Here is a 7,508-nt window from a genome sequence, read left to right as displayed (position 1 = left end):
AACTCTAAAAAAAGGCTAATTGAAACTACAGCATCAGAAAACAAGTCACCCAGTGCCAGGGGCAAGGGAAATGTTGAGAAACTAACTCCATAAGATCATGAGAGAAATTTGGGGGTGTTCAAAATGTTTATCCTAATTGGGTTTTTGATTGAGTTGTATACATTTGTCCAAACTCATCAAAATGGTGAGTTTATCTTATTAGATAGAAATTATGCTATCCTCGAAAGTCATATTTCAGAATCATATATTGTATCTTTCTTTAATAATTTTGACTATTTGCTACCACCTCTTGTGCACATAATTTTACATACATCAATTCATTTAACTCTCATAAAACATACCCAAATAGATGTTATGATTGTTATCATTTTAAAGATGAGAAAATGGGGCTAAAAATATTAATAGACTTGCCTTAGATGACATAGCTAGTAAGTCGCTGCTATATGACTGAACATAATTCTCTCAGAACCACCACTCCACACCATCTCCCTACAGTCCCTCAAGCTTTATTTTAACCATAATGTACAATATAACACTAATTTCTGTCTCATATTACTGTATCGATGTTTTATTTTAAAGGTTGATATAAAAGCTCTCGCCCATGACTTCCTTTGAAGCACAAGAATTTAGTGCAATTATCTTTACCCTGGCTTTCTTATTATTGATGCATTATCTCCTAATTATTGTCCCTAAACTAAACATTTATAACTAATGAAGTTACAATGTAGGTGAAATTACTTTAATTCTCCATCAACTATTTGAAAATAAAATGCCTTTTGATTTTGTGCCACCCTAATTACCTCTATCCTCTATAATAGTTGGTCCTGCTTTTCACATTGATTTAAGAATATTCTAAATTTTCTTCTGTTCCTGCAGTGATGAACTCTTTTATCATGGATGCTTGTAATATTGAAAACACCTTTTTACAGACACATGGAAAGACTTATTTGATGATAGCCAGATTGTATTGTCAGATTTGTACATAGCTCCCATTCAGTTTTCTGTTTAGTCATTTTAACCACTCATTTTTAATTTTTAATTCACCCTATTGTGGTGAATATCACCTGGTACCTACTAACTTAAGGCATTATAAAACAGCACAATATATTAACTATGTTTTGTTCTAACAAAGACCAAGTTTGTTGATATTTTACTCTTCATGGAAAAAAACCTTTATACCAAAAGCTCCTATTATCATTTCAAATAGTAAGCCAGCAAGTTTAAGCAACCTTTAAAAGGGCATTAGAAAATTAGAGGCTGTGTTAAGTGACAACACTTAGCTATCTTAAATTAATAAGTAAAAAGCAAATTGTTAAATTTTAAAAGTGGTTCTCTTCCATTGTCTTTTCAACAGGTCTTAATGGCAAACTTAGTTCTAAGTATTTTTACATTCAATGTATCATCTTTACATAAGAAGCTTTAAATAATTACCACATCACAAAAAAATATGAATAGTTCATTTATTTCGACAAATAAATTTGTAATTCTTGCCTCAGGCAAGGGTAATACCAGTAATAGGGAGTTTCCTATATCGCCAAATGTACAATTAGGCCTGGCCGGGTGGTTCAGTTGATTGGAACATCATCCCATACACCAAAAGGTTGCAGGTTCAATTCCTGGTCAGGTTACAAATTAGGTTGCAGGTTCAATTCCCAGTCAGGGACCATCAAGTTAAAATACACTGCTATAAACATAGCATGGTATATATGAAGCATATCATAACCAAAAATATGTAAGAAATATACAAGAATGAAGAGAAAGGAATCCAAACACAACACCAGAGTCAGAAACATACAAGAGAGTAAGAGAATAAGATATAAACAAAGAAAAACTAGAAAAGCACACAGAAAACTATTAATAAAATGGCAATAACTATATACCTATCAATACTTACTTTAAATGTAAATGGATTAAATGCTCCAATGAAAAGACAAATGGATAAAGAAGTGGTATATACAATGGAATAATCCTATCTAATAAAAGAGAAAAATGGTAATTGGCGTACGACGATACCCTTTTCATTGGCTAATCAGGGCTATATGCAAATTAACTGTCAGCCAAGATGGCGGTTAACTGCCAACATAGGCGCAATGCTGGGAGGCAAAAGGGGAAGGAGGGAAGAAGCTGCCTGCCGCTGACTGCAATCAGAAACCCAGGCGGCAGCCAAGAGCCAGAGAACCGAGCTGCCTTTGCTCGGAGAAGCCAGGCCTCCTTTGCTGGCTTCTGTGATAAGAGAACCTGGCCGCCTTTGCCGGCCCTGGGCCAGTAATGGGAGAAGCTGGGTGGGGCAGGGAAGAGGCGGATGTCTGCCTGGCTTCTCAGATCACTGATCACCAGTGATGGGAGAACACCCAGAGGCGGGGCCAGAGGCCAGGCTGCATAGCTGCCTGGGGACACCATCTGGACCCCAGAGGCGATGCAGCCAGGCCCCAGAAGGAGACCCAGAAGGTGACCCAGGCGCTGGGGCTGCGTTGCCGCTGGGGCATGCGATCCGGTCCCCCGGGGGCGACGCAGCCAGGCCCCAGAAGGAGACCCAGGGCCCGGGGCTGAGTTGCAGCTGTGGTACGCAATCCATTGCCTGGGCTGAGGAAACCCAGAAGGAGACCCAGGCGCCGGGGCTGTTTTTGCCGCTGGGGCACGCAATCCGGTGCCCAGGCTGAGGAGACCCAGGGCCCGGGGCTGCGTCGCAGCTGGGGCACGCCATCCCGTCCGGGGGCGATACAGCCAGGCCCCAGAAGGAGACCCAGGCACCAGGGCTGTATCGCTGCTGGGGCACGCGATCCAGTACCTGGCTGAGGAGACCCAGAAGGAGACCCAGGGGCCTCGCAAGAGGAAAGTCTCCATGGTCAGATGGCGTGGTGTCGGGACAGGAATAAAGACCCGAGGTGACTCAGATGCCTGGCCACAGGGTTAGACCAGCCAGCAGGGCCTTTCAGTTGGGACTGGGGTGGGGGTGGGGCGAGGGAGGCAAGCCGGAAATAGAGAACTACAATTCCCAGGAGGCTTAGCGGCCAGGGCCTGGGTGCCTGGCTGTGAAATCGGATGGGCTGTAGTTTCACAAGCCACTTTAAACTAGAGGCTTGCAAGGTTGGAAGTTCTGCGTCTGGAGCCAGGGAGAAACGGAGCTGGAGCAGAGAGAGGGGGCCATGGCAGCTGTGGGCTTTGAGGAGTTCTCAGCACCCCCTGGCTGGGAGCTGGCGCTGCCTCCGCTGAAGGTGGTCACATCCTGGAGAGCGAGCTTGAGACCGAAGTGGAGTTCGTGTCTGGGAGTCTGGGCAGCTCCAGCCTCCAGGAGCAAGACGAAGAGGAGGAGGCAGCCTGAGGCCAGCAAGGGCGGCGCCAATGGGAACTCAATCGCAGGAAGTACCAGGCTCTGGATCGGTGCTGCAGGGAGATTGAGCAGGCGAAGGAGCGGGTCCTGAACAGGCTCCATCAGATATAGAGGATAACACGGAGACTCCAGCAGGAGCGGAGGTTCCTCACGAAGGTGCTGGACTCCTACGGTGACAACTACCGGGCCAGCCAGTTCACCATCTTACTGGAGGACGAGGGCAGCCAGGGCAGAGACGCCCCCAACCCAGGCAACGCTGAGAACGAGCCTCCAGAGAAAGAAGGGCTGTCCCCACCCAGCAGGACGCCAGCGCCCACAGAAGCCAGCAGCCCGGCCCCTGGCGAGGGGCCCAGCAGTTGGAAGAGGCAGCGAGTGCCATAGGAAGGGCACTGGGCAGGAGTCCTGCTGACTCCGGAGCTGGCCCCCGTGCAGATAAAGGTGGAGGAAGACTTTGGCTTCTAAGCCCTTGAGGCTCTGGACTTAAGTTGGGTTTCTCGGGGGCCAGACAAGTAGCTGCCCTACCCCACCCTAGCCAGCTCCCCCTTTGACTGACCCCCCAATAAATGGACCCGATGCAAAAAGAAAAAAGCTTATAGAGGCATGTTTATAGGATCAAATAGTATAAATATAGATGTAACAGGACAATAAAAAGAGAACCTGGCTATGATGATAACCTGAATGCTGCCTCTGTGTCATTCCTTCTTTGGGAACCCCTGGACCTGCTGGGGCTGGACCCCAACATTCCTCTTCTTATAAGGACTTCAGTGAGATGGGCTAAGGGTCCCACTGGAACTGCCACAATTTAATGTAATCCCCTCTTTAAAGATCTTATCTCCATAGACAGGTACATTCTGAGGTTCTGGGGATTAGGATTTTAACATACATTTTGTTGATTACCCAAATCAGCCCTTAACAACCAGCATGTTTCAGAAAGTAGATTCCTACAGGGTTATTTACCAAACATTCAGAAGTATTTTTAAAAGAGCTAAGCCCCTCGCCCACCGTGTGGGCCCTTCCCAGCGAAGAGCGAAGGCCTGGGTTCCGGGCACCGGAGGAAAACTGGTGCCAGCAGCCAGGGGAAGGGGCCCCCAAGGGGCCCCAGATTGCGAGAGGGCACAGGGTGGGCTGAGGGACCCACCCGAGTGCACAAATTTTTGTGCACCGGGCCTCTAGTAGATGGCTATAAAAAGAATGAAGTATTACCACTTGAGACAACAGGAATGAACCTAGAAGGTATTATGTTAAGTGAAAATAATCAGACATAGAAAGATAAATACCATATGATTTTACTTATACGTGAAACTTAATAAACTGAGCAAGCAAGACAGAAGCAAACTCACAGATGCAGAGAATAAGTTGATGGTTGCCAGATGGGAGAGGGGTTGGGAATCTGAGTGAAAAAGGTGAAGGGATTAAGAAATACAAATTGGCAACTACAAAATAGTTATGGAGATGTAAAGTAAAATTTAGGGAATATAGTCAATAATATTGTAATAACTATACATGTTGTTAGGTGGGTGCAAGACTTATTGGGGAATCACTTTGTAAGTTATATAAGTGTCTAACCACTATGCTATATACCTGAAACTAATACAATATTAAATGTCAACTATAATTCTTTAATGTTTCTTAAAAAGAAAATAAGTCTGGTTTATCTAATAAGCAAGTGGCCAGGACAGCTCACAGGTGGTATCTCCTAGAAGAATGACATGGTAGGCAAAGTGCAGCAGGGCGTCAGTGAGGAAGCTGCAAATATGGCATAATCAAGAAAATTGGTCAGAATTAGAAGAAAGGAGGTAAAACTCTAATTTATGTGTGTTTATAAAAGTAAAACATTGTGTGATAAATCAGAAAAGACTCAAATGAACCATATATTAGTCCATTCCTGGCTCAATGATCTAATTATGAATATATTGAACATCCACTATTGACCTCTGCACTTGGAACTAGCACCATTTATCCAGCTCATAATTCTTGCTAGATGTGAGCACTATTTTAAAGAGAAATTTAGTCACCCTAATCTCTTAGTTTCCAAAGTTAATGATTTCCTAAAGCAAGGGAATCATTATGAATGAGTCCATATTGCTTTTCTCTAATATCTTTCTCAAGTTGGAATACTAATATATACTAATTGCTATACACAATTGTAAGCAAATAACCATCAACAGATGATAAATTATACATACTAATATATACTAATGGGTATTAAAAGTAAATTTTTGGAAGCATTTTCAGGGCTGGAGTCTGGCTCAGGCATTTGCATTCCCTTTCAGAAATGGATATTGTAAAAAAGGAAAATATGCCCTTTTAAGGTAAGTCTCAGGGAACAGATGCATTAAATACAAGTGCCAGTGAAGCAGCCAATATATTAATATGCATATTATGTTAATTAGAACAAACCAAATTCCTCTATCCTGTTGTTTTTATGTTGGCCTTGCATGAAAACACAGAATCTGAGGAGATTCTTTCTTAATTTGCATGCACACGGTGATAAAAATATTAAGAGGATGAAAATAATGATATACTCTACATGGATTTACAAAATGGAGCCATCCTGTGGGGGAAAATTTACTTTGGAAAGGATAGAAAAATTCAGTAAAATTTTCTCACCCATGCCTAATGAATTAAATGAACCAGATGATTTTGACATAATCATTTATTAAATTTCATTTTACTTTTGAGAGAAGTGGATAGAAAGGGGAGAATTATCTAGTAGAAATGTCTAAAGAAATAAATCACACTGTCTCCACAATTCAAACATTCTTGCTTACATTACAATCCTATATAATAAAAGCCCAGCTACCATAATGACAGAACAACCAGAACGACCTCTCAACCAGTCACAATGAGGTGCACTGACCACCTCTCGGTCCCTTTCTCTGGCTGGCAGGCTACCATCACACGACTGCAAATGGGGACCAGTAGTGGGTGGTAGAGGATGCGAGTGGTGCCAGGCCAAGGCCCCCACCCCACTGGTCACCCCACACACAGAGGGTGACCCACAGTGGGGGTGGGGCCAGAGAGCGAGCAGGAACAGCCTACCCCTCGGTCCCTCCCCCTTGCCATCAGGCTCTGATCACCCGATGGTGAACAGAGCACCAGAGTGGGTGGCAGTGGGAAGCAGGGCCAGCTGCCAGGGAAGATGGCCCTGATTGCAGGCCAGGCCTAGGGACCGTACCCACACACAAATTTCGTGCGCTGGGCCTCTAGTCTACATATATAGAAGCCTAAGTGACCAAACCACCGAACGACCAGTTGACCAGTCACTATAACGTGCACTGACCACCAGGGGACAGCCTCTCAATACACAAGATCAGGCTCCCTCCTGTCTGGATCAGGCCAGCTAGGATCGGGCTCCCTCCTGTCTGGATCGAGCCTATGGGGGATTGAGCCAAAACCAGCTATCTGACATCTCCTGAGGGGCCTGGATTGTGAGAGGGCACAGGCCAGGCTGAGGGACCCCACAGGTGCATGAATCTGTGCACCAGGCCTCTAGTGTAACTATAAATCATATACTCTTCAGATAATAAGGATCATTATGGCAAAGATGAGATAAAAAGATAAAGAAAGAGGGACAGATGCACAGGCATGCAGAATATTCACAATTGTAAGCAAATAACCATCAACAAATGGTAAATTATTTTTGAGTGACCTTCAGTAGTAGCCATCATCCCTCTTACAAAGCAGATGCCACAGAAAAGTCTTACATTTACCCATTAGTATGGAGAGGTTATATGAGATTAAAGAGTGGAGAGATCTACACTATCATTTGACACACACATGCATCAAATGTAAAATAGTGGCTTTTTAAAAACAGACTAAATGTTCATCTACAAGCTGTCAGTCAGAGATGCAAAACTGATCTCAGAGAGATCTTTCATAAGTAAATTCTAAATAATTTACTCAAGAACATGGCTTGGGCTAGAAGATATTACTAGTCAGGCTTCTGTATGCATTTTTATATACCAAGCACAATAGCCCACCTGTCTGCTTTTCCCTTCTTCACCCCAATAAAATTATATACACCTCTCAAATGTAAAAATTAGTAAGGAAATGACACAGGCAGAGCTAAAGTCTATTTATTCTCATGCAGTAGTAGTGATTTATAACCAGATGAAAAATAAGTGGCTAGACAGAACAAAGTATGTGCTTTCTCATAGGTCAGTTAGAGCAAGGT

Source organism: Myotis daubentonii, chromosome 8 (assembly GCF_963259705.1).
Source record: "Myotis daubentonii chromosome 8, mMyoDau2.1, whole genome shotgun sequence".
Taxonomy (NCBI): domain Eukaryota; kingdom Metazoa; phylum Chordata; class Mammalia; order Chiroptera; family Vespertilionidae; genus Myotis; species Myotis daubentonii.
Note: the sequence above shows the minus strand (reverse complement) of the source record.